The sequence below is a fragment of the Elephas maximus genome, chromosome 4 (assembly GCF_024166365.1).
Source record: "Elephas maximus indicus isolate mEleMax1 chromosome 4, mEleMax1 primary haplotype, whole genome shotgun sequence".
In the NCBI taxonomy this organism is placed as follows: domain Eukaryota; kingdom Metazoa; phylum Chordata; class Mammalia; order Proboscidea; family Elephantidae; genus Elephas; species Elephas maximus.
Window position 1 is genome coordinate 175616574 of NC_064822.1, and position 27824 is coordinate 175644397.

The 27824-nt window shown below is 47.3% G+C and overlaps 2 protein-coding genes across 3 annotated transcripts in view; one reads left to right on the forward strand and one right to left on the reverse strand.

Moving 5' to 3' along the window:
• SYN3 (synapsin III) overlaps positions 1–27824 on the reverse strand; it is a 687937-nt gene that overhangs the window by 392729 nt on the left and 267384 nt on the right. The gene's annotated exons all lie outside the window — the stretch shown is intronic.
• TIMP3 (TIMP metallopeptidase inhibitor 3) overlaps positions 1–27824 on the forward strand; it is a 68615-nt gene that overhangs the window by 15099 nt on the left and 25692 nt on the right. The window lies entirely within an intron of this gene.

The following is a 27824-nucleotide window of genomic DNA, read 5'->3' on the forward strand; positions in this document are numbered from 1 at the left end:
TGGTTAAGAGTTTGGCTGCTAACCAAAAGGTCGACAGTTCACATCCACCAGCCACTCCTTGGAAACCCTATGGGGCAGTACTTACCTGTCCTGTAGAGTCAGTATGAGTTGGAATCGACTCGATGGCAGTGGGTTTGTTTTTTTGGTTGGGTGGTGTAACTGTTAAGCTCTCACCTGCTAGCCGAACAGTAGGTGATTGGATCTCACCCAGCCACTCCACAGGGGAAAGACCTGATGATCTGCTTCCGTAAAGATTACAGCCAAGAAAACCCTATGAGGCAATTCTGCTCTGTCACTGGGGCTCCCATAAGTTGGAATTGACTCAATGACACCTAACAACAACAACAACAACATTCTAAGAATACGCACACACACATACATTTGCCTGTCTATCTGTTATTTATTATAAACCTACAAGTTAGGAATTATCATTCTCATTATCCCATTTTACAGATGAGAAAACTGATACTGAGAGAAAGAGACTAAGTATGCAGCTATACCTGGGAGAGCCAGGACTGAGCCCAGGCCATCTGACTCCAGAGTCTTAACTCTTAATCACAAATCGTGCCCAAGGTTGCACAGCTGTGCAATGGGCAGAGCTGGTATTGGGGCTGGTATATCTGCTTTCATGATCCAGGTTTGAAACCTTCCCACTTTCTTGCCTGGATCATACTTCTCTTGATTTCTAACGCTTTCTGCCTCACGGTGCTGCCAATGAAGGCCAGAACAGGGAAGGCTCTGAACTCCTCCACAACCGATTGAAGGGGTCCTGGCAAGGCTGGCGTATTTCCTTGGGCTTAGCTGATTCTGAGGCTGCCCCAGGTCATGAGGTGGGGTGGCAGTGGCCAAATTCCTGGCCAAGCTAAGCAGGGTGGGAAGAAGAACACTTGTCCATTTTGCCTTCCCAGTTGGGTGAGGCCAGTGTACCAAGTTGGAAAGTGGTATGCAGCTAATTGCAGGGGGGAGGCTGAGAGGATTAACACTCTTTAAATAGACATCAGAAAACTAAGAATAGCCCTGCTGCCTGGAAATTGATGGGTTTTCCTGACCACAGGTCATCACACTTAGTAGATGCTCAATAAATGTGGGTAAAAAAAAGGCATAAACCAACCCTGAAAATGGGCCATTGGGGGAGTACTTCGCCTGTAAGACTCTGTGTTCTGTATAAAGGGAGCTTCGGGCCGAGGTGGTTTGAGTCTCTCTGCAGGCTGGAGGCCTCTGCTTGCCTACTTTTGTTGTCATGGGGCCAACTTTTTTTATTTTGGGCTGGGAGAACAGTTAGAATGTGAGGGAAAGACATGTTCAGTTTGCTTTCCCCTTATTCCTGGTCTGCTACCTGCTATCCTGCCCCCGGTGGCACAGTGGGTAAGCGTTGGGCTGCTAACCCAAAGGTCGGCAGTTCTAATCCATCAGGCTGCTCCTTCAAAACCCCACGGGGCAGTTCTCTGTCCTATAGAGCTGCTGTGAGTCGGAATCGACTCAACAGCAATGGGCTTATCCCACCAGGCTGGAAAGGTGGGAATGACTTCTGTTTGTCCTATTATTAAGACTTAGGTGTTCCTTAAAGTATGTCATGGAGTCCCTGGGTGGTGCAAACAGTTAAAATGCTTGGCTACTAACTTCAAGTTCATCCAGAGGCATCTCAGAAAAAAGGCTTTTTGATCTACTTCTGAAAAGTCATCTGTTGAAAATTCTATGGAGCATAGTTCTCCTCTTGACACACATGGGATTGCCACGAATCAGAATTGACTTGACGTCAACTGGTTTGAAAGCACTTTGCAAACTCCACTCCCTTGCAGCCTGAAGATGGACGCCTCCAAATTTGCCTCCAGAGACATCCATCCTCTAGTACCAAGCTCCTGGGTTCTTAACTAAAGGCGATCTCATCATTGTCTGGCTCAGAAGAATTGAGGTCGCCTTCCTGGCAGAAACTCAGCACAGCTCCCTCTTTCCGTCCTCCGCTGAGCTGAGAGCATAGAGGATTTCCTTGTGCTGTGGGAAGACCCGAAGCAGTGTTTCCTATGGTGTAGTCCTCCTAATACCAGTCTTAAGAAATGCTCTTTTGGCCAACAAATTTGGGAAAGCTGCTTACATTTGCTCTTGAAGACACATTAATATAGTAAAGGTTCTGAGAAGTCCTGCTGCAAGGAAACCTCTTTAGCTCCATTTAATCCAGTGTTTCCTAAACATATCTGGCCAAAGGACCAATTTTTTCCCAAGAAACACCCATAAACTCAGTTTGTGAGACTTGGCCCAGATAAGGATTCTGAAAACCATTTGCCTGCCATGGGATTGGAGAGTAGGAAGGAAAAAGCAAGAAATAGCCTCTACATTGCACAGGAAAGCCACTCACCTGGTACTGCCAGACAGAAATGGCTGCATCCCTGTGAGTAAACACTTTGTAGTGGCCAGAAGAAAAGGGGTGGGGGGATGACCTTTAAGGCCAAACGTTAGCCAGATTTAAGAACCAGTCCTGTACCCATGACTCGTTTTACAATCTTATGTGGCTCAGTTTTGGGTGGACATCAGACTTTTAAATCCTAGTATCTGTTTATACTGGTAGGGCTTGATGGAAGGAAAATGTGGCTGGTGTGAAGGTGAGCTATTTATGACTTTCTGGTCCAGGAGACAGGCGTACTGTGGAGAGAAGGTAACGAGTGGCAGGGGGGCTTCCAGGCACGTATCCCGTACGTGTCTGTCCCCACCACTGGCCCCCTGGTCATCTTAGCCTCAGCTCACACTTCTCTCATCTATTCTTCTCTTAGATCATGCTTCTTAATCATTTTACGGACAGGAGCCCCTTCAGAATCTGATTAGAGCTGTGCATACAAATTTCAAGGGGTTCAGAGAGCCTCCTCAAGACCATCCATAGTTAACCTCCACCCATCCAATTCAGACCACTTATCTCAGAGAATATCTGAATCAGTGATGATGTATTAACAAAACAAACAAAAAAACCCTGATTTAATCCAAACTTGTCTGAAAGTTAAGGGCACTGCAAATTCAACGATGGGTTGGAATGTTTGGGTGAGTGATTGACTGGTGGATATTTTGATAGTCCACAAGTGATATGAGGTGGCCAACTGGGGTTCCATCTCCTTGGATGTGGCTCTGGGGAAAGCAAGGGTGGACACTCCCAGCCTATGGAGGACATCAGGTACACTCATGTTTACATCAGAAGAGTGTTAGTTGGCCAAGGTCCTGGGGGCAATATGCTGTTGTTAGTTGATGTTGAGTCGGCTCTGACTCATGGCGACCCCATGTACGACAGAAGAAAACGTTGCCTGGTCCTGTGCCATCTTCACCATTATTGGTATACTTGAGCTCATTGTTGTAGCCACTGTGTATTTTGAGTGCCTCCCAATCTAGGGGGCTTATCATCCAGCACTATATTTAACAACATTCTCTTATGATCCACAGAGTTTTCATTAGTTAATTTTCAGAAGTAGATTGCCAGGACTTTCTTCCTAGTCTGTCTTAGTCTGGCAGCTCCACTGAAACCTGTCCACCATGGGTGACCCTGCTGGTATTTGAAATACTATTGCCATAGCTTCCAGCATCATAGCAACGCAAGCCACCACAGTATGACAAACTGACAGACGGGTGGTGGGGGCAGTATGGTGGTATAGAAGAAGGGATCAGTGCCCCCAAAAAGAGGGCCTGGCTCTGCCTCCTCTGACTGTGTGGTTCAGGGTGAGTCACCTCCCCACTGGGGCCTCGTGACATAGTTAATGAGAAATCTTGGGTCCGTAAGTGCTGACATCCAGGCTCTGGCTTTCAGGATATTTACACAAGAGAGGAGAGGAAAGAGCGGAGGAAGTGAAGAGAAACCCACAAATGCTTTTTCCAGGCTGGCTGCATTTCCAACTCCTCATCCTGTGGGGTGGGGGCTGGCGGCGGGGCTAGCAGAGGTGAAAGGCTGGGTGTTTGCATGCTCCCCACCTCCCCCTACCCCATGGCTGGGCCGCCTACCTGCCCCCCAGCTCCTGTACCATTAACTTCAGTCGGAAATGTAGACTGGACTCCGTGGCCAGACAGAGGAAGAGCCTGAGGGTGAGACGGCTTCCACCTGGGGCTGGCGGGAGGGTAGCAGGTACAGCTCTGAGGCCAAGGAATCTGGGCTGGGGAAGAACTCCCTGTCCTGGGGAAGAGCTCCCTGTCACGGAGCGCCAGGGGCCAGGCAGGCAGAGGATTCCAAGCAGTGGGGTCACTTGGCCCCTGGCGCTCCCCTTCAGCTCCTCCTTGCCCCCTCCTTCATAATTTCCTATTTCCTGCCTCCTTCTCCTCTGACACAGTTATAAATAACCCCGAGGCTGGCCTCTGGGCCTAAGTATAGGTGAGCCAGAGGAAAGTGGGGGGGGGGGATGAAGGTGGATCCTGCCATTTGGCCAAGGGGGTGTCACAGAGTTTCAGGTTGCTTGGGGGGAATTTTGTTTTCTTGTTTTTTCCACCAGGGAGTGAGGTAGTGAAAGAAGACATAGTCTGTGTTGGCTGGAGGAGGCTAGGCCTTCCTTGGGCTGGTGCTGGGTTATACCTGCAAGGGGCTCCCTCTCTGCTCAGATTCCCAGGGCTGGGGGGCTGGAAAGAGGCTTAGAGAGGAGATATCTCAGGATACTCACAGGGCACTGCGCCATGTTTGGCAGGACCTGTGGTCACCTTCCTGAACCTCAGCCTGGTCCCAAGTGGGACGCCAAACACACAGAAGGCAGTTTCTCTGTTTCAACCTTTTCAGCCACCAGCTGTGGGCCTGGGTTTCCGCTGTCTCCCACCCAGCTGGGTACGTGGCTTCCGAGTTCTATGTATGGTGACTGTGAAAAGGTCCCATTAATGCACACACTACAGACACATTCACTCTTTGAGCAGATTTATTGAGCACCTACTATGCTCTGGGAGGCCCTGGGTAGTACTACAATGGTTAAGCACTTGGCTACTAATGGAAAGGTTGGCATTTGGAATCCACTGCCAGAGGAATGTCCCCCAGAGGCACCTTAGAAGAAAGGTCTGGTGATCTAGTTCTGAAAAATCAGCCACTGAAAACCCCATGGAGCACAGTTCTACTCTGACACACATGGGGTTGTCATGAGTTGGGGTTAACTTGAGAGCAATGTGTTTGATTTTTTTACTATGTTCTAAGAATCCCTGGGTAGTGCAAACGGTTAAGCACTCTACTAGCCAAAAGGTTGGTGGTTCAAAGCCACCCAGAGGCCTTGGAGGAAAGGCCTGGTAATCTGCTTCCAAAAAGTCACAGCCTTGAAAACCCTGTGGAGCAGTTCTGCTCTGCACATATGGGGTCGCCATGAGTCAAAACTGACTCGATGGCAACTGACAATAAGAGGCACTAATACACGCAGGGTGGCCATAAGTCGGAACTGACTAGTAGCAGCTTTTTTTTTTTTTTTTAAAGGCAGTGGGTGAGGGGCTGAGGATATAAAGATCAATTAGCCATGGCCCCCACCCTCCAGGGGCTCAGTGTTTTGCCCTGTGGCTTAGGTCTGCCCTCCCTGCTCCAGCTTGCACAATTGAGGCTGTGTGGGAAGTACCTTCAAGGGCCCCATGGTCTTTGCCATGTTTTTTTTTGTTTTTAAAGGTTGAGAAAACAAGAAAGGGGGATTTTGAAGCAGCCAGCGTATTAAATCCCTAATAGCCCGCTCACTGCCCACTTTCCTTTCTGCCCATGGGTCCGAGGGTGGTTCTGTAACCATAGTTGTTTTCTCTGAAGCCCACCTTACCATGCAGCTTCTTAGGAAACCCATCAACTTGTTTTTTTTCTGGAGCTAAAGAATCAGGCCTATAGGACATTTTTCGGTGTGTGATACAGGCCATACCTAGAGGGGGTATTTTTCTGATTCACACACAGTTGCCAGACAGGCAGTCTCCTGCTCAGCAAGAGCAGTGAATCTGACCTGGCCTGGCCATCCACCCATTCTATGACAGAACCCTGTGCCACCTGGGGGCCTGGCAAACCTGAACTTGGAACCAGAGACCAGAAGAGGGCAGCGAGCTAGTGTTTTGTTTAACCCCATTTACTTTTAGGACGGGGGCAGTCTTCAGGCTAGCCTGAGATTTTTTCTGATTCACGTTTAGTTGGAACACCTTGCTTCTGCAACATGCTTGCTTAGGGATGGGCAGAGAATACAAGACTTGGCATTACCAGGATCTGATTACCTCAGGTGCCAGGGAGCATTGGGACCAAGGAGAAGTTTAGCTTTGGTATTGGTTATGGGGTAGGGCATCTCAGAAGCTCACTCACACCTATTTGAAACCTGAGTCTATATATGTTGACTCTTGGAAGGAAGAAAGGATGCTTACTATTTACTTAGTGGATTAAAGTACTGTATGGATGATAAAGCAGCTGAGCAGATTTTGTCAGACTTTGTTACTTGAGTCTTTCACTGCTCATTTCATGGATGATAAAAGTTAGGGAGAGACATGTTAATTGATGTCAAGGGCCCTGAGCCAAACACAGCCAATCTGAGAACTACAGGTAGCTTCATGCTTTTCCAGCCCTCGGTCCTGCGCTGGGGAAGCTCATATTTCTAAGCAGGAGGAACTCCCCTGGCATGATGTCCTAGACTTTTCCACAGGGCTTGTTTGAAGAAACAGTAGAGGGTGTTAGAAAGAGATGGGGCTTGGAGTCAAATAGACTTATAGTTCAATCCCAGATCTGCCCTTTACTGATGGCATAAGCTTGGCTAGAATGTTGTGAATGTTGAGCCTCAGTTTTCTCAACTGCAAAATGGGAATAATCTCATTTATACTGCAGAGCCAATGTGAAGATGGGTGAGCTATGTCAGCACGTGGCAGGGGCTCTCAGTACATGTTGGACTGGAGCTGAATTTAAAAAGCATGCTTTATACTTTCCAGTGAAGATCCTCTCTTTTCTGCTAGCCATTAAGGCATCATTGGTGCTAATAAACAAGTCAAAAAAGGTTGACATATGACCCTCCACGGAGGTTGTTGTTGTTAGGTGCCATCGAGTCAGTTCTGACTCACAGTGAATGAAACACTGCCTGATCCTGCGCCATCCTCACAATCTTTGTTATATTTGAGCCCTTTGTTGCAGCCACTGTGTCAATGCATCTTGTTGAGCTTCTTCATCTTTTTCACTGACCCTCTGCTTTACCAAGCATGATATCTTTCTCCAGGGACTGATCCCTCCTGATAACGTGTCCAAAGTACATGAGACAAAATTTTGCCATCCTCGCTTCTAAGGAGCATTCTAGCTGTTCTTCTTCTAAGACAGATGTTTTTGTTCTTCTGGCAGTCCATGATATATTCAATATTCTTTGCCAACACCAAAATTCAAAGGCATCAATTCTTCTTCAGTCTTCCTTATTCATCGTCCAGCTTTCGCGTGCATATGAGGCGATTGAAAATACCGTGGCTTGGGTCAGGTGCACCTTAGTCTTCAAGGTGACACCTTTGCTTTTTCACACTTTAAAGAGGTCTTTTGCAGTAGATTTGCCTAAAGCAATACATCCTTTGATTTCTTGATTGCTGCTTCCATGGGTGTTGATTGTGGATCCAAGTATGGAAATAATGGTGAGACCAAAGAAAAGCAAATGAATTGGTGATAGAGGGAGGGTGAGGATCCAAAGGAGACCTTCTGCGCTGGTCTTAAGGCTGGTTCTGAGATTGGAGAATTGGGAATATTTCAACTGAAGGACCAAACAGATCAGATGGAAAAAGGGAGGCTGAAAGAGCTGAAGCCTTTCCCAGAGTCACACAACCAGTGAGGGTGAGGAGTGCAGCTTCCAGTGATTGGATTCTTGGGCCAAGTATGTATCACTGCTCTGTGTCATCCCCCTTGTCACCATATGCACTAGTCCGTGGAGGGCCAATTCTGGGGAGACAAAGCTTGGCCCAGCTCCAGCCTCGCTCCACCCCAACATTAACTGCCTCCATGCCTGCTTCTGATTATTCCAAAAGAAGCTGGGGCCCCTCCTATCCTTTCCCAAACTCCCAGCAGCTATTTCAGCATTTCATTTGCTGATACACTTGGGGATTTCCAGGTGACATCTGTGGACTTGGCAGAGAGGTACAGGGAATCCTGACCCTGGTCCTTCCATTTTCCCATCCTCAGGGCACTGGGTCTCTCACTGTCACAGGCTGCTGATAAGAAAAGCAACAATTGTGACCCCTCTGGAGGATGGTTTGGTCCTAATAATCAAGAGCCTCAAAAATGTGCATCCCCTTTGACCAGCAATCTCACATAGAAAAATTCGGTCCAGAGAAGTAATTAGCAATGGGGTCCATTGCAGCATTGTTTATAACTAAAGGGAGGTTTAATCTAAAATGTCTGTGGTGGTGAGTAGATTTCTTAAATTATAGTACATTTATACAGTTGCTTAATGTAATTCTGTATTGATGTGGGAATATGCTTATGGTGTACTTTGGAGTGAGAGAAGCCAGTTTGTAAAAAAAAAAAAAAATATATATATATATATAGATAGATAGATGAGAGAGAGAGAGAGAGAGAAGTCTGAATGTCTGTACACCAAAATATCAGCACCAGTTATGTCTGGGTTGTGGGTTTAGGGTAATTTTTATTTTAACTAGTATTTTCTGAAAAATAAAATTTTACAGTGGTGACACATTTATAATCAGATAAAAGAACAATGGTGAGGAAACAAGGACTAGAGCATCCTGTGGGAAACCACCAGCAGCACAGTACCCCTTCCCTGGGCGCCCCTTCCCTGGGCGCCCCTTCCCTGGGCGCCCCTTCCCTGGGCATCCCTTCCCTGGGCCCCCCTTCCCTGGGCGGCACTTCCCTTTGGCACCTTAAGGAAGCTCTTATATCCTGTGGTCGATTCCCTGGGAGTCCTTGTTGCTCACAGTGCTGTATTTGGAGACCTGATGCTGGATTTCCCCTGTCTCCAAGATATGCTTAGTGGTGAGGGAGCCCCAGACGTGCTGAGACTTGCCACAGGGGATGCAGGATGTTGGAGGCTGTGGGTGGGATGAGCTTCCGTTGCTTGTCTGCTAAATACATGAGCCAGACTTGCAACTGGGGGATTGCCAAAGCGAGTTGCCACCGAGAAACCAGGAATCATTTGGCCTAGCTGTTCCAGCGCAGGAGTAGCCAGGGTCCTGTGGTCTGGCATGGACCTGGCCAGGCTTGGAGGGGCGTGGTCAAGGTTTAGGGGAGTGCCCACCAGCAGGAATAACAGTTGAGAGAGAGGGGGAAGAGTCACCATGAGAAACTTGGGCCATGAAGCTGGGCTCTTGACATCCAGTCTGGTGACTGGATGAGGCAGGAAGCGTCCTGGTGGACTCTTGTCCCTGCATGGGGAGATGGGAAGGGAAGAAGGACTTGGAGGGAAGAGGTCTGGGTTGAAATTGCATGGCATCCTTAATCATCCATGTTATCTTAGGCAAGTTATTCTGTATCTGACTACTATTTTCACACCTGTAAATGGGGTTTCCCTATGGTTTCTGCCACAGGTGACTATAGAGGAAGATTTCTGACACTTGGCATGTGAAGGACATGGCATCATGAAGTCGGCACATAGAAAGGCAGACAGTCATGTTCAGAGAGTCAAACAGCCCTTAATCGCCCCGTCGATACAGTGCCGTCTCTCAATAAGTTCTTCTGAGCCAGTTTTCCCTTCAGTATTGGGATGGAGCACTGTTTCCCTGTTGAGCCGCTACCACCAATTGCTGTCGAGTTGACTGTGACTCAGGGCGACCCATGTATACCAGAATAGAACTGTGCCCCATAGGTTTTTGATGGCTGATCTTTTGGAAGTAGATTGCCAGGCCTTTCTTCCAAGGTGCCCTGGTTGGACTCGAACCTTCAACCTCTTGGTTAGCAGCCAAGCGCATTAACTATTTACGCCACCCAGGGACTCCCTTTGTTTAGCAGCCCCAGGTAAATCAGCCGGATCGTTTGGAAGGATCACAGTCTAAGCAAATCGTGTGCTGTATATTTAAACCGTAGAGTTCTACAGGACTGGCACTCCTCCTTGGGGAGCAGCAGGTCCCTGACTCCAGCTCACTCAGGAATCAGGTGTGGGAAGAATTGTTCAGGGCTTTTAAAATTGAATATTTGTGTGTGTGTATGGAATATATATATATAGAGAGAGAGAATGTATATATTTATTGAATACATATATTCAATTGAATATATATGTGTATATATATACATTGGGGCTCTGGTGGCGCAGTGGTTAAGCATTTGGCTGCTAACCAAAAGGTTGGTAGTTCAAATCCACCAGCTGCTTCTTGGAAACCCTGTGAGGCAGTTCTACTCTGTCCTATAGGGTTGCTATGAGTTGGAATCGACTGGATGGCAACCGGTTTTTTTTTTTTTCTTCAATATATATACATTGAACGTGTACGTATATGAGTCAGAATCAATTCAATGGCAACGGGTTTTTGTTTTTATATATATGTGTGTATGTGTGTGTATATATGTAAATATATAAAGGGAGTTTACATATACATTTAGAAAGGGAGTCACTTTTATTAGCTGAATGGGTTATTATAGCTGCCTTCACAAGAAACCTTCTGATCCGTCTCCTCTGCTTTTGCGGTCATTCCTTTGCTTCAGGACCAGTGTCTGAGGCAAATGCCTTTGATACTGAGGAAAGAGAGGAGACAGCAGTTTGCATTGGCTCTTTGTCCCGAAGGGATGCTTACTACTCGCTCAGCATACTAAAGCTGCCCGTGACAAGTGGAGTAGAAAAGGCACGCAGAAGGCAGAAAGGGACCTTGTTTCGGAAGGTGCCCTGGACCAGTGACTTTATGACATAAATGATTGGGTTCCTCTTCGCCCTGCCTGCCTGGGATGTTTGCTCAAGCCCTGTAACTTTGAACTTGCAGGCTGGGTCCCAGGGTGCAGAAATGGGGCTCAGGCAGATGGGATTTGGTTCCTGCTATCATCAGCCGTCCTCTGTGGGGTAGGGACAGGGGTGGTAGAGGGGGAAGACCGGGGTGGGGGGAGGCAGAAGTGTGCTCTGGGACCCGAGAAACCACATCTAATGCTTCCTTAGTTATTCTCAGTCCCAGACTTAAGGGTCTGCAGAGGAGTCAGCTCATGGGTGGCAAGGGTTTGCTCATTTGGATTTAGTTACTCCTAAAATAACAGATTTCAAAAAAGCAGATAACTTCTAGATTGAGAGAAAATAATCACGTAAGTGTGCTAAGATGTGTGTATGTGTATATATGCTAGGTGCTGCAAACAGTTTGCGCCCGACCGCTAGTCTAAAAGTTGGTAGTGTGAAACCACCTGGTGCCGTGGAAAAGAGGCCTGAAAATCTGCTTCCATAAAGATCGCAGCCAAGAAGACCTTTAGAGTCCAGTTCTGCTCTGTAGCACATGGGGTTGTCATGAGTGAGAATGGACTAGATGGAAGTGGGCTTGGTTTTTGGTATGGGCATATGTTTGTGTGTGTTGTGTGTATATATGCATATAAACATTGTGTGTATATATATACATATGTACACATAAACACAAGGATGTTTATCACAGAGTGGTTTATAAAAGTATGCAACAAATTGTGCTATATCTATGCAACTGAAAAAAACAATGTAGCTATGGAAACAAGGGGTGAGGCTGAGTCATATGAACTGACATTTGGGGACTGGGAAAAAAAAATCACCAACAAGTATCTTTTACATGATTCCATTACAGAAGAAAACATATTCACAAGTTTATAATAACCTAAACCCAAAACTGTTGCCATCGAGTTGATTCCAACTCAAAGTGATCCTATAGGACAGGGTAGAACTGCCCCATAGGGTTTCCAAGAGGTGGCTGGTGGATTCGAACCACTGACTTTTTGGTTAGTAGCCAAGCTCTTTACCAGTGCACCACCAGAGCTGCAAGTTTTTAATAGCATAGGAAAAAGTCTTGAAGGTAACATATAAATAGGAAGAGTAGATATTACTGGGTGGATGGGTGTTTAGGTTATCTAAAAAAATTATTTTACAGTTTTTATTTTGTTTACCTCTTTTTTTTCAACTTTTCTTCAGTGAAGTTGTGTTAGCTGTGTCAAAAAGAAATAATACAAGAAAATAAATAACAGTGTGGAAGAGATCCTGGCAGCCCTGGAAAACTTAAAGGTAGTTTGTGGACCAGAAGCTGCAGTGGAAAAACAGATACCTTGATCTCACTTTGTTAAATTCCAGCTGTGAGGCCTGGAGAAATTTCAGTTATCCCCATTTTACGGAAGACGAGCAGTTGAGGTTCTGAGAAGTTAAGACTTAATAACTGCTACTTTTTTAAACTGGTTGCTCACTACCTGTTAGTCTTTTCTCTGAACTTCCTGGTATTTTAGATAATACTAAAATTTGGCTGAAGTAAATTTACTGTTTATCTTCAGATTCCAGAACCATTTACTGAGAACAAGGGTGTATACTCTTCTACCGAAATCCCGTCATCTAGAAGGTATCCAGGACTGAATGAATGAATGAGTGGAGGCAGGTACTGAGCTAGGTTTTTTCACTGCTGTTGTCCATTTGATCCCCTCCATGACAGCCCCATCCGTCTCTTACTCTTGAGGAAACCCAGAGTCGGGCAGGATTTGAATCTGGGTCTCTGGTCCGCAAGTCAGCGCTCCAAACCCCAGCCCGAGCCCATGATACTTTAAAATCTTGAAGCTCTGAGCCCTGGGATGCGTGCTCTTGAGATGCTGGGGCTTTGCTGATCATCACCCTCGGAGGGGGCCGCTCGGAAACGAAGAACCCCTAAATGAACAAAATGAGTCTTTGACTGGTGCAAACATTTAGTGTTCAGCCATTAACTGAAAGGTTGGCAGTTTGAATCCACCCAGAGGGGCTTCAGAAGAAAGACCTTGTGGTCTATGTCCAAAAAATGAGCCATTGCAAACCCAGTGGAGCAGAATTGTACTCTAACACACATGGGGTCACCATGAGTTGGAATCTACTTGACAGCAACTTTTTTTTTTTTTTTTTTAAGTGCAGAGCTGTCTGCTCTTGCCTTCCTAGCCCTGAAAGTGAGGCCAGGGTAGATGAGCTTTCGCCAGGAATTCAGCGAGCCAGTCTGCGTGGAATGTCAGCTTCTCCGCATTGCTGGGTATTAGCTTACCCCTGTCAGGCACCAGCAGCAAACACAGAGCCAGGTGTGGCCTATAGCAAAGCTCCCAGTTTAAATATGTGAATTCATCTGGGCCTGGACAGCTGCATAGCCTAGGCAGGACCGAACCTGCCACCCTACCCTCTTCCCTTGAAATCTATATAGGAGCACAGTTCCCAATAGCCTGGTGCCAGGCTCTGCAAGCTCCTACTTGTAAAAATGGATTTTAAAACCTGTGCAGATTCATCCTGCCTCTCGTGCTCTGGGCTTTTCTTGGTGTCAGCATGAATCTCATTATGAGCCTTACAATGACCTGGGAGGTGGGCAGGGAGGGGGTGGTGATTACCATTATTAACCCTGTTGCCTTCACTTCAGCCCCTCTATAATCCATTCTCCAAAAACCAGCCAGAGTGATCTTTTTAAAATGTCAATCAAATCTTGGAAGTTCCCTGCTCAAAGTCCTCCAGGGGCGTTTTAACTCCTTAACAAGCTCTAGAAGATTCTACAGGATTTGGTCTGTATCTCACTCATCTTGCCTTGTTCTGGCCACAATGGCTTCCTAGTATTCCATGAATGCTTCAGGCTCCAAGTTTGTCCCTGTCTCATGGCCCCTGAACTTGTTGTCACCTCTCCCTGGAACACCTTGTCCCCAAATTTCCACTGGTTGGCCCCTTCTCATCATGAAGTTCTCAATTCAATGTCACCTTCCCAAAGAGGCCATCTCTGCCTACCCTATCTTAATATCATCTCTACCACCTGCCATTCTCTATCCCTTTACCTGTATTTTTCTCCATGGCACCTGACATCATATGGGCATTTGTTTATTGTTTTGTCTGCCTCTCCGACCGGAATTTAAGCACCAGGAGAGTTGGGACCCTGTTTGTCTTGCTCCCTGCCTAGAACATACTTGAAACTCTAATGTTTGTTCAATGTACGAAAGAATGTCCCTTTGCTAGATGAGGAAACTGAGGCTCTGACAGGTGAAGTGTCTTGCCCCAGTTACTCTTCAGTGAGCAGCAATGCTGCACTCAAACCTAGTTCCTGTGCTCCAGCCTGTGATGGGCAAAACTCAAGAAGGAAAGTTCTTCCAGGGCCACTTAGGAGCAGATGGCCTCTCAAAACAACATTCTTTAATGTTGATGTGAAGCAGATCTTTCAGAGACAGGCCTCTAGATGATTTTGCCACCTGGTGGCTGCTGTGTTAGACTGAGCCTCAGAAGAAGGTCAGCCATCTAGCCACTCGGGGAGTTGTGTGGCCCCAGGAGAGAAAGCTTTCATGGGGAGGAAGGACCAGGACTGAGAAAAGCCTTTCATACCCCTCTAGATAAAGTAGGCTTGGTGATGCAATGGTTAAGTGCTTGGCTGCTAACCAAAAGGTTGGTGGTTCAAACTCACCCAGCGGCGCTGTGGGAAAAAGACCTGGCGATCTCCTCTGGTAAAGAATACAGCCTAGAAAACCTGATGGAGCACAGTTCTCCTCTGTAACACACAGGGTCACCATGAGTTGAAAATGTACTTAATGGCACCTAACAACAACCCCCCTAGATGAGCTTTCTAGACCACAGGCGGGGCCACATGGAATCATTGACTTCTGTATGTGTGTATTCATCTCTATTTTTTTATTGTGGTAAATATATATGTAACAATGTTTGCCATCTCAACATTCTTCACGTGTACAGTTCAGTGACATTAATTATGTTCATCATGTTGTGCAACCGTCACTATTATCTGTTCCCAAATTTTTCCATCACCTTTAACAGAAGCTCGGTGTCCCCTAAGCAATGAGTTTCCCTTTCCGCCTCCTTCCCGCCTGCCCCTAGTAACCACTAATAAGCTTTATTCTCTCTACATCTACCTGTTTTAGATATTTCATGTAAGTGGAATCATACAATATCTGTCCTTTTATGACTGACTTATTTCATGCAGCGTGATGTTTTCAAGGTTCATCCCTGTTGTAGCATGTTATCAGGACGTCATTGTTCCTTATGGCACGTTGTACGTATGTGCTGCATTCATCTGTCATAGACATTTAGGGTGGTTCCCCCTTTGGCTATTGTGAACAGTGCTGCAGTGAACATTGGTGTACGCGTATCTGTTTGCGTTCCTACTTTCGGTTCTTTTGGGTATATACCTAGAAGTGGAATTGCTGGATTACATGTTAATTCTATGTTTAACTTTTGAGGAACTGCCAAACTGTCTTCTACAGTGGCTGCATCATTTTACAATCCCAATAGCAATGAATGAAGGTTTGAATCCTTGAGTTTTAAGAGCTTTTATTCAATCCTTCTCTTCCCAGTTGGGAAAACAGGCCTAGGGATGGAAGGTGGCTTGGCCAAGACTACCCAGTGAGTTAGTGGTCCAGTCAAATGGAACCAAGGTTTCCTGACCCTCAACTGGGAGTTCTTGTCTACCCGCTGCAGACTCACTGGGCTGGTCCTGGGAAACAGAGTTCATCATCCTCCCGCACACATTGCTTCCATGTGTTTGGCTCATCAGCACACAGGATTGAGCCCTCCCAGATTCAACACTGGGGCCAGCAGAGGAGGGGAGTGTTGGGGTGGAAGAACCCATTGGCGAAACTGCAGGGAGATTTTCACATAAGGAAATGTACATTCTTTCTGTCTTACTAGGGGTCCCCATCATGGGGAAGGGGAGGGCAAAAACAAGGACTTCATGGGACAAATTAGTTTTATCTCCCGCTGCCCCAGGAGTAGTCTTGGGGGTGGAAGACTACCCGCTCGTCCCCTATAGTAGACTTGAACTTGGCACAAGGAAGGAGCTTAAATTGGCACTGTTTTTATCCACCAGAGTGTACTGCTGAAGAAGAGGGGAAAGGGATATAAAAGGAACTGCTGAATTCAGCGGGCACTTCTTAGCAGGCCCCCCTTCTCCCACCAGTGCCGACTGCAGCCCCAAGCCAGAGAAGCGTGAGCTGCGTTGCATATCCAACTGATGCCCTCTTTGATCTGAACCCTCTTTTCATGATCACGCCTGGTGGTTCAAAGAATTGCCTCCCCCCCCCCCCCCCGCCCAATCTCTGTTCCTGGTGGTGCCAAAAGAATGCCCATAATTGTTACCAAACAGTGGACGGAGCAAAGAAGCTTGTCCTCTTTGCCCAGCTGGCTCCCAATTGGCACTTCATTGCAACTGAGATGGAGGGGGCGGGAGAGGTGAACCCCGTCCCTCATGCCTCTGGCATGTCATTTGCACCCACATGTAGGCTGGCCTCTTGGCTTGGGAAGTGATTACTGCCAGATGCTCCATCCAGCTAGTGGCCGCACCACAGTGGGGCCGCCTGCCTCCAGTTCTGTGAAGAATGGCCCTGGTTTCCATCAGACCCTAATTGGACTGGGCCTGGCCTTCTCTCTACCCTGGCCTCCCCACAGAATGCTGGCCACTGACTGTTCCCTCCTCCGGCTTGAACAATGCCGGCCTCTGGCCACTGACCCTGGCCAGCACAGGCCTGCCAACTCCATCGCTTCTCAGCCCTCACTTTGCATAGCCGGGCTGGCTACCCCCACCCCCGCCCCTGCTTCTCCACGAGGATAGTTTTGGTGGATTTCACCACACCCTCTGACAGACCACTTTGGACCCATCCAAACTCCCCCTGCCCTGGGCAGGAAGGGATCAAGATGTGACTCTGAAGGACATAGACTATTCATTAGGGTTTCTGAGAAATCCTTCCTCTCCTTGCCTCTTGCTGAGCCTCTCTGCACTGCTCTGGGGCGTTCATTCCACTTGGACTGATACAGTGAATGTTGTCCCTTGCTTCAACCTGACCTGAAATTGAAATGCCCCAAACAAGAGTAAGTGGGGCAGCCGACATTTCAGGAGGGGGGAAGGTTGGCAGCCAGGCTGTGAGCTTGCAATGCTCCATATGGGTCCCGGCTAGTATGGTGCATTTTCTCTTCTCTCTTCTTGGAAGTGCTTAGTTCTTTTTCCTACTGCCCTCTAGCTTCTTCACTGCCTTGAGCAGAGGGCCTCTGGTTCAATAATAACCACCGCCACTGTTTATTGAGTGGTTACCGAGTGCCAGACACTGTGCTGAGTACCTTAGGTACAGCGTCTCACTCCTATCTCACAACAACCCCGTGGGGCAGGTACAATCGCATCTCCATTTTAAAGGCTGTTGTGGTTAGTCACTGTCCAGTCAGCTCAGGCTCATGGTGACCTTACGTACGACAGAATGAAATGTTGCCTGATCCTGGCCCGTTTTCTCAACTCCCAGCACTGTATGGGACAGTATTCTACTGTAATCAGTAAGGTTTTCATGGCCTGATTTTTGGAAGTAGATCAACAGGACTTTCTTCCTAGTCTTACTTCATCTGGAATTTCTGCTGAAATCTATCTACCATGGGTGACCCTGCTGGTATTTGAAATACTGGTGGCATAGTTTCCAGCATCACAGCAACACAGAAGCCAACATAGAATGAAAAACTGACAGAAAGGTGGTGGTTTTAAAGGTACGACAGGTTAAATGATTTGCCCAAGAGTTTATAGCTTAGTAGATGATGGAGCTGAGATGCAGCCCCAGGTTCTTGGATGCTCAAGTCCTCTCGTTCTTAACCACTGCACTACATGCCCCTCTTACAGAGAAAATGTGGCTGTGCTAAACTCCAGAGCAGAAGACCCTTGAGAAGCTACCTTTGACTTTCTTACTGAGTCCCCTCAGAGTCCCTGGGTGGTACAAATGCTTAATGCTCTCAGCTGCTAACCAAACTCAGAGGTGCCTTACATGGGGTTGCCTTGAGTTGGAATTGACTTAATGACAACTGAAAAGAAAAACTGAGTGCCCTCAGCACAGATCCTACACAGACAGCTGGGAACAGATATGCACCTTAAAGGAATTCCTGGTGGAAAACACCAGCTCGACCTCCAACCCCTCACACAGCTGTGCCTCTGCCCTGCCGAGGCCTGGAATCCCGCCGCCATTTCCTGTACCCCGACCTTGAGCGTCAGTCACGCAGGCTGCGAGTGCATCCGGCCCGACACTTCTCCGTGGCCTCTGGCTACTCCTAGTGGATTCTGCAAGGTGTTTCCTGCAGATCCTGCTGACCTATCTTGGCTGGCATGTATTGAAATCCGCCCAGAACATCGTGATCTGCCGGCCTCAGCCTGCACAACATTTTGTTTTTGTTTGGCCTTAGAAAAATCTTTTTCCTACTGGGGGCATGGGCTGGAGGAGGGAAATGAAGGTACAAATATTGACAGAGTGGAAAATCATTAAATATTCCTCTGTTTCAAAAATAGGAACCTCCAGGGCTGGGATGCAGGTTGGCTGGGTTTGGGGTGGCCTGAGGTTGGAGCTGAGATCAAGGTGGCAGCTTGGCTCTTGTGCCTCAAATTATGCCCTTCAGGAGGGTGTGGGAGCCCGAGGCGGGTAGAAGAGAGCACCTCCTGTTTTAAGAGCAGCCTTTTCTGAGGAGTGCAAGGAGCTTTGAAAGAAGCCATCCAGGGTGTGCTCTCTTCCCTAAGAGAGAGACGAGGGGCAGGTGGTGCCCTAACCTATTCTACAGGAAAAGTGGATTGACCTGGAAGAGAAGTGAGTGATTAAAGGTATTCAGAAAGTTGGAGCAAGTTAATATCCTCTGAAGAACCTATATGTTTATTAGATCACTGTCTGAGCTACTTTTAAACCAGATGATCAGGGAAGCTGCAGCCAAATTTTCCCTTTATGGGTGTGTGGGGGTCATTATAGTTTTTCCGGGTGGTGCAAATAGTTTGCACTTGGCTACTAACTGAAAGGCAGGTGGTTCCGTGAAAGAAAGACCTGGTAATATGCTCCTGTAAAGAGTATACCCTAGAAAACCCTATGGGACTGTTCTACTCTGTCACATGGGGTCGCCATGAGTCGAAATCTACTCAACGGCACCCAACAACAACACTAACCGAAAGGCTGGCGGTTTGAACCCACCTAGCAGTGCTGCAGAAGAATGGCCTAGTGATCTTCTGTTAAGATTATAACTGAGAAAACCCTGTGCAGCTCAGTTCCACTCTGTACCCATGAGTCCAGAACGGACTCTAGCAATGGGTTTGGCTTTTTTGCGGGGAAGAGGTCATTACAGTACAGTTCCTGTATGACTTCCTGGCAGGATTTCTTTTTTAAATAACAGTTTATTGTGTTTTTGATGACGGTTTACATAGCAGTGTAAGTTCACGTTCAACAATTTCTGCACGAGTTGTTCGGTAACATTGGTTATATTCTTCATAATGTGTGAACATTCTCATTATTTCTGTTCTCGTTGTTCTGTTTCCATTAATCTATTTTCCCTGCCCCCTTACATTCTCATCTTTGTTTTAAAGTAATTGTTGACCATTCCGACAGTTTTTTTATTACCTGTGATTAACATACCATTGAGAGATTCAAGGTGGAAGCCCTTATTGTCTCAGCATTCTTTAGAATTCTTCTGTAGGTAGAGCAGTAGACATCTATCTACCTGACCCTACTTGGCTATCATACCCAGTGCTACTATAATACACTTTAACCATTAAAAGTATCCTGTATTGGTCTATGTTTGGGGAAATAAACAATTTGCTGGACTGTCAACCTGGAAAATAGAATGTTAATGGCAAAAAATAAGATAAAAAAGACTAGCTAATACATAAAATGAAGAGATTAGTGAGGGCCACTCAGATTCAGGAAAGGAGTGAAATAATGAGCCGTCTAGCAGCAGGCACAGCAAACATGGTGAGCACTGTCACGTATCAGTAAGGTCCAACTAGTTAGTACATGGGGCTCTGAGAGTTTGAGTGCTGCAATGGATGGGCCAGGTGGGGTGACTTAGGAGCCAACTCTGACCTTTCATCTATCCCCAGTTTTGGCAATTATAAATCATGCAGAGAACAGGCCAAGAAAGACCTTTAAGGCAAGGCCAGAGGAGGTACCTGAAGCACCCTACTTACTTACTCAAGTTTGATTGACTTTCTAGAACCATGATTCTAGACCCAGCAGACAGGGACGATATGATGCCTTGGACCATAACTGATGAAGAGAAAGTAGAACTCAGGGAAATGCAAGAGTTAGAAATATAAGGTGATAGTAAAATAACCTTAGACCCTTAAGACCTTCATTTTGCAGAATAAAAAAGTAGGACTCTTGAGAAGGAAGTGGTTTGTCCAAGTCACATAGCAAATTAGTGGAAGAACGGAAAGATAACCAGGCTCCCAGCTCCCGGTCCAGGGCTTTTCCTACTACTCGGTACTTTGTATGTAACAAGGCTTTTTTTGTTTGTTTGTTTGTTTTCCAAAAAAGTTTCTGTATGTCCACACCCAAGTGAATGTTAATCCTTTGTTGTCATTGGGTGCTGTTGAGTGGATTTCAACTCATAAGGACCCCATATGACATAGCAGAACTGCCCCGTCTAGGGTTTTCTTAGCTGCAATCCCTATACAGGGTTGCTATGAGTTGGAATTGCATCGATGGCAGTGGGTTTTGGTTTTTTTGGTTTAATCTTTATGGAAGCAGATTGCCAGGTTTTTCTCCTGTCGGAGCTGCTGGGTGGGCTCCAACCACCAACCTTTCTGTTAGCAACTAAGTGCTTAACTGTAAGGATTACAGCATAGAAAACGATACTGGGGCAATTCTATTCTGTGTTGGAATTGACTTGACAGCACCCAACAACAACAGTAAATCTTCACTGGAGCAGATTGCCAGGCCTTTCTACCGTGGAGCCGCTGAATTGGTTCGAACCACCAAAACTTCAGTCAGCAGCTGAGTGCTTAACTGTTACACCACCAGGGATCCTTTAGGTAGAGTCATTTATTAAATTATGTCCAAGTAGGGAGACAGAATCTGAAAGTACTTGGGATTTTTAATTCATGGTGATAAAGTCTTAGACTACATTACCCGAAGTAAAAGAATTCAGAGGGGGGAGAGGAAATCTCTCCCAACTTTATACGCGGATCCTCCACCCTAGGGAAATTTGCATTCACCTCTCACCAACGCACTGAGAGGGCTAATGGCCCTAAGGGAGACCAGGATGGTGAGGGGATTTGGAGCCACATCATAGGTGGGGAAGGGCCATCCAGATCTACAAATACATGCCAGTTTCATGTTCATTTCACCAAGTATTTTATTAAAATATTTATCCTGGAGATGACTTAGGGAATATAGGTATGCTGTTCAAAGATCTTGCTCTGTTTAAGCCCAAGATGTAAACTAGTTGGAGGAAGGCCACAAGGAGGTGCAGTACAAAGAAGAATTTTCTTAACAGTCGAAATAGGGCTCAACATTCAAGAGGTGACCTAGGTCATAGTGACCCTCGGATGAGACTGTGGAGGAAATTCAAAGGAGGCTGCATGGAGGTGCATTGAGTGACTGTGAAGGTCCCAGTCACCTAGAGTCTGTGGCCTGTGAAATGTGCCTGTCCCGCTATGCCGTGGTTAAACACGAGCTTCTGGAAAGGAGGTCAGACCCAGTGATCAAAGGCAGGGGGTTCAAAGTCAGGCAGTCTGGATGGGCATTCTGGCTCCACCACTTCCTAGTTAAATGACCTTGGGCAAGTTGCTTATTCACTACAAACCTCAGTTTCTATAGAATGGGGCAAATGATAGCACTTAAAGAGCCCTGGTGGCCCTATGGCTAAGTGTTTGGTCGCGAACTGAAAAGCTGGTGGTTGAAACCTGCCCAGCAGCTTCACGGGAGAAAGACCTGATGATCTGCTACTGTAAAGATTACCGCCTAGAAAGCCCTATAGGGCCAGTTCTACCCTGTCACATGGGGTCATTCTGCGTTGAAAACCGGCTCCAAGGCACCTAATAACAAGGATAGCACTTACTTCATAGGGTCTTTATGAGGCTCAGATCTATGATACTTTCTTTCTACATCCTGTAATTACGTAGGATAACCTGTGTAAGGTATTTAGCACCGAACATACTCAACAGATGATGGCACATATTATAATTAATGGCAGTATTATTCAAACGAATGCACAAACATATACTTACAAACTGGGAACCATGAGACTATATAACAGGGTTCCACTCTAGACTGGTGTCGGGGGAGGTGGTCAGGAAAGGCTTCCTCTAAGGAAGTGGCCTTTGAGTTGAAATGTGGGTAAATGGGAGCAGAAGAGGGCCCTATGTAGAGAGAATGGCATGGGCAAATGCCCTGAGGCCACCACCTGCAGATCAGGCGTCCAGAAAAGCACTCTCGTTTCCACCTTGCCACTCTCCTTAGTTCTAAAGACTGTGCTCCCTGCCTCCAAACCATGGGACTTCAGGCTGATTACTGGCCTTCTCTGTTCCTGCCCTCAACCTGGCTTGGAGAGCCCTGGGCACAGCCAGCTGTAAGTGGAGGTTTGAATCAATATTTTACTATTGGATGAGATTCTTAGATATGACTAGGGTTTTGGGGGAACTAACCTCCCCCTCCAAAGTTCTCTACCTATCACTAAGTCCTTTTTGACACTTTAGCCCTGGGGATTTTCCTGGTCTCTGCATTTATGATGCATTTCACTCCTAGTCTGATTGTTTCAGATTTGTTAATGTCAAAAGACCATGAGCTTTGCTGTCAGGCATATTTGGATTTTTTTTAAAGGAGTCCTGATGCATAGTGGTTAAATGCCTGGCTGCTAACCAGATGGCTGGCTATTCAAACCCACCAGTCACTCCACAGGAGAAAGATGTGGCAGTCTGCTTCCGTAAAGATTTACAGCATTGGAAACCCTGTGGGGCAGTTCTACCCTGTCCTCTAGGGTCACTGTAAGTCAGATTTCAACTCGACAGCAGTAGGTTATGGGTTTATATTTGGATTTAATTCTTCATTGTGTGACCCCTGGCAAGTTTGTTAACTGCCCTGAATCTTGTTTTCTCTATTTATCAGTTAGAAATGATGTTTTGTACTTGCAAGTTAGCTTTAAGAATTAGATCTATTCGTAAGATGTGCCTGTCTTCTTCACTGGTGTGTTTCTAGCCCCTAGCACAGTGCCTGGCACATAGCAGGCACTTAGGAAATATTTCCTGAATGAATAAGAGGCTCAGACAATATGGACTGCATATAGAAGGTGGTTGAGGAGTAAGTGGTCTTTTCCTTTATCACTGGTACCATCTTCCCATCACACTGCTGGGTCAGGGCCAAAAAACCCATTGTCGTTGAGTCGATTTCGACTCATAGCAACCCTACAGGACAGAGTAGAACTGCCCCATAGAGTTTCCAAGGAGCGCCTGGCGGATTGAAACTGCCAACCTCTTGGTTAGCAGCTGTAGCACTTAACCACTATGGCATCAGGTGAGGGCAGGGTCTTAAAAAATACCAGGCTTGGCTTTTTTAATTCTGCCATTACCCACTCTGACTGAAGAGGGCAGCAGTTAGCATTCTTTTCCTACTTATTTTATTTATTTTTAAACAGAGGTTAGCTCCTTAAAAGGCACTTGGGTTTCATCTGTAATCGCTCCTCTCCACCCTCAGCACAAACTACCCCTGATCATCATCTTGGGGCCTGAAGATCTGTAGGCTGGGACTGTTTTTCTTGTACCTGTTTCTGCCTGAGAGAGCCCACTAGCTAGGTGCCCTGGCTGTGAGCTGCTGGGGAGGTTCCAAGTAAATCGAGGCAGTTGATCACCTGCTTTCAATGTGACCCTCTGAGCTATGTCCACCTGGTATCCACAACCTTCCTGGCCTAAGCTCAGGAAAGCTAACAAAAACCCAGACCAGTCGCTACTGAGTCTGTTCCAACTCCTGGTGACCCTGTGTGTGTCAGAGTAGAATTGTGCTCCATAGGGTTTTCAATGGCTGATTTTTCAGAAGTAGGTTTCCAGGAGGAGCCCTGGTGGCACAGTGGTTAAGAGCTTGGCTGCTAACCAAAACGTTGGCAGTTCAAATCCACCAGCTGCTCCTTGGAAACCCTATGGGGCGGATCTGCTCTGTCCTGTAAGGTCGCTATGAGTCGGAATCGACTGATGGCAGTCGGTTAGGTTGCCAGGTCTTTCTTCCGAAGCACCTCTGGGTGAACTCGAACCTTTAACCTTTCGGTTAGCAGCCAAGCACTTTAACCATTTGTACGTCCCAGGGACTCCCAGGGAAGTTAAAGGAGAGAAGAAAAGCCTTAACTATTTTAAAAGCCACCCAATGGGTAAGCTGTAGACAGAGCAGTCTCTCCTTGGCGTCTGAACTGTGTAAATCCCCAGAGACAGAGCAGACATTGATGCTTGTTTGGACCACAACAAAGCCTTCCGCTCACCCCCTGTGCATTTTGGAAACAGATTCGCTGTCTGTCTGCAAAGGCTGCATCTGCAGGTCTGGTGTGTGAAGGAGGGAGGACTCTTGGCTTAGTGGTGGTCTCTCAGTCATCCTTGCAAACAAAATCCCCATTAGCAGAACAAGAAAATGCTGTAGACAGCTCGTGAGATGTTGCCAGCTGTTCTGGTCTCACAAAACGACGCGACCTGAAAGCTGGAGTTCTGAGAACCACTCGTCAGCACGGTATTTTTCTGGGCACTGCTTCAAAGGGGCTGTGATTGAAGACCAGGCTGCTATTCTGGTGGCCACTTGTGTGGGATAAAATTTCCCATGGGCCCCTGGGGAGGGGCTGAAGCCCTCGGGGAGTGTTCCGAGCCTCCCATTCCGGGTGCGCTTTCATGGCAGGGAGAAGCCAGTGCCTCCAAGCCCTGAGTGGATTGAGCATTCAAGCAGTCAGCATGCACCCTAGACTCGGTGTGCATCCTAGACCCAGCATGTACCCTAGAACCAGCGTGTAGGAGACCCACCATGCACCCTGGAACTAGCAGGTAGTAGACCCAGTGAGCACCCTAGACCTGGCATGCAGTAGAACCACTGTGCACTCTAGGTGTGGTGTATACTGTAGACCCAGAGTCCACCTAGATCCAGTGTGCACCCTAGACCTGGTGCACATCCTAGACCCAGTGTGGAGTAGATCCAGTGTGCACCCTAGACGCAATGTGCAGTAGATCCAATGTGTGCCCTAGACCCAGCATGTACCCTGGACCCGGCATACGCCCTAAACCCAGTGTGCACCCTAGACCTGTTGTGCACCCTAGACCTGTTGTGCACCCTAGACTTGGCATGCACTCTAAACTCTGGGACATGCTGGAATATAGCATGAATGAGCCAGCCAAAACACCCAGAGAAAAACTACTCGAAGAGGTTTAGGGTTTTGAGAGGAGGGAAGCTGTGGGGGAAGACAGAGACTCATTAAACCTCAACTTTTGAAGACAGAGACTCATTCTGGGATATGAATTAGAAGGGGACCATTTGTAGTTTTGAGGCAAGAGGGGACAGGCAAGGCCCAGACTTGTTTCTAGGGGTTTCTTGACGCTGGAGGGGGGGGCTCCTATCAGCCAACTATTCAGGCATCCATGTGGACTCATATTACCCTAAGGGCTGTGGGCAGGGACCAAGTGATAAGTCTTCATCAATGCCCTCAATGAGGGCACCTGGGAAATGGTACTGTCCATGTTGGAGCAAGACCTAGAAAGCCAGGCATTCCTGCCTCCTTCCTGGGTTTCACCTCCACCTGTCTGACACCACACACTCATCTTTCACACTAAGGGGCTAGACTCTCTAGCCTCTAGGCCTCTGTGCTCCTTCCTCTACCAGAAGGCCCTTCCCCACCCCTTTCTCTTGGCCAACTCCAGTGATTTCTCAGATCCCAGCTCAGGCATGATGTCTCTCTCAGGCCTGGGTTCACAGCCCTCCAGCATGGCTGGTGTGCCTGCTGCACGTTCCCACGGCTGCCCATACTGTAAAGGCCCACCTGTTGGCTCACAAGATAGAAAGAAGCTTCTTGAGGGCAGAAATTTTGTCTACCTGCTTACTGCTGAATCTCTAAGACACAGCACAGTTTCTGAGACATGCAGTCCCTCAGTACTTCTGAACGAACAATGAATGAGTGAATGAATGAATTCTATGTACCCTATGATAGAAGAAAACAATAGCAAAGAAGAAGAAGAAGAAGAACAATAACACAAAAATAAAACAAACCAGCAAACCACAACAAAACTCCATGGCAGAGAGGGACACAGGACGGGGAGTCAGGGCCTGAAGAAATCCTGACCTGCTTTTCATATTTCCTGAGGGCTACTGGAAGGGAGCCCTGGTGGCCCAATGGTTAAGTGCTTGGCTGCTAACTGACAAGTTGGCAGTTCAGACCCACCCAGCAGCTCCACAGGAGAAAGACCTAGCAATCTGCTCCCATAAAGATTACAGCCTAGAAAACCCTGTGGGGCTGCACTGTCACATGAGGTAGCTAGGAGTTGAAGGTGCCTCACTGGCACCTAACAACCACAACTGGAAGGGAAGGGGGCCGGTGGGCCTGCACAGGGGTCAGCAGATTCTTAGGCAGGGACTCCCCAGGGCTAACTTTGGTGTCACTGCCAAGCCTTCGGTTTCTCATCTCTTGGTGGAGTTTGGGTGCTGCCCCTCCACAGGCATATCAACATGTTAACTGGGGCCACCTGTAACAGGACCCCATGACTTAACCTCTCTTTGGGTGTGAATCTTTAGTATTTGGGGATCAGTGTCCCAATTTGGCCCCTTACTTTTCCTGCTTCCCCTTCTTTTCTAGGTGATCCTTAGGAACTAAGACACCTTATTCCTACTCCAAAGGCTAAATTCGAAATCATCCCATCTTCTTTTATCTCATTGCCTTGGATTCCCCCCAACAGCTTCATTCACTCATTCAACAAGCATTTTGGGGAACTCCTGCCATGTTCTAGGCACTGTGCTAAATGCTCATGTCCTAAGATGTAGTCCCTCCTCTCTAGTAACTCAGGCTAGTGAGACTGGGTGCCTGAGGACCCCATCATTGAAGTAGAATGTGTACTGGGAGAAAGGTGGTGAAGCCAAGCAGAAGAAAGGATGGCCTGACCTGGCCCAGGGTGGGCAGAAGGCTTCTGAGAAGAGATGGCCTTTCAGCTGGGTTGTTGGTCTTGCAGGAAGACAAACAAGTGGGCAGATCTGGGGAGAAAGGCATTCTCCATAAGGCCAGGGGCTAACAGGAAGAGCCTTAGGTGGGGACTCCCCAGGGCTGACTTTGGTGTCAGTGGACTTCCTGTAGGATGCTAAGCCTTGGGACAGTAGGGAGGTATGGAGCTGGAGGCTCTGGAGTGGTAGGACTTGAGCTGGGGACCCCAGCTCTGGAGAGCTACATATACATCATGGAGTTGTTCAGAATGAGACCATAGATGCTGGGGAGCCGAGGGAGGCTTGGGTGGGGATGTGGGTGGGGTTGTTGATCTCATTTGTTCCCAGGAGCATGAGGGGGGCTTGTGGGAGAAGAACTACTTTTCCACTTTTTGTCTTTTGGGCTTTGACATTCCCCACATGACTGCCCTTTGCAGAGTAAAGGCCCCAGCGATTCTAATCCTGCTTCGTAAACTCTCTGGGGTTGGTTACCTTACTGGCCTCTAAGAAACCCAGATCACAGAAACTCCATCTCCCTTCTACAGTGAGAGGGTCTCACTCCCAAGGTAAGTCAGCCATGGTCCAGGAGCTCCTGGCCTTGGGGCTTTCTCCTCCTGTCCTGGGCCAAATGACCGTTATCTTTCTCCCAAATTGGCTGTTGCCACAGGAAGAAATTGAGGACGGCTGACTTTCAAAACTGTGAGATTGGAGATTATGTGTATTGATCCAAAGTCTTGGCATATGCCTACTGGTTGTTCTTGGGTACCGTCGAATTGATTCTGACTCATGGCAACCCCGTGTGACAGAATAGAACTGCCCCATATGGTTTTTAGGCTGTAATCTTCACGGGGGCACACCTCCAGGGCTTTTTCTTGTAGAGTTGCTGGTGGGTTCAAACCGCCAACCTTTCAGTTAGCAGCTGAGT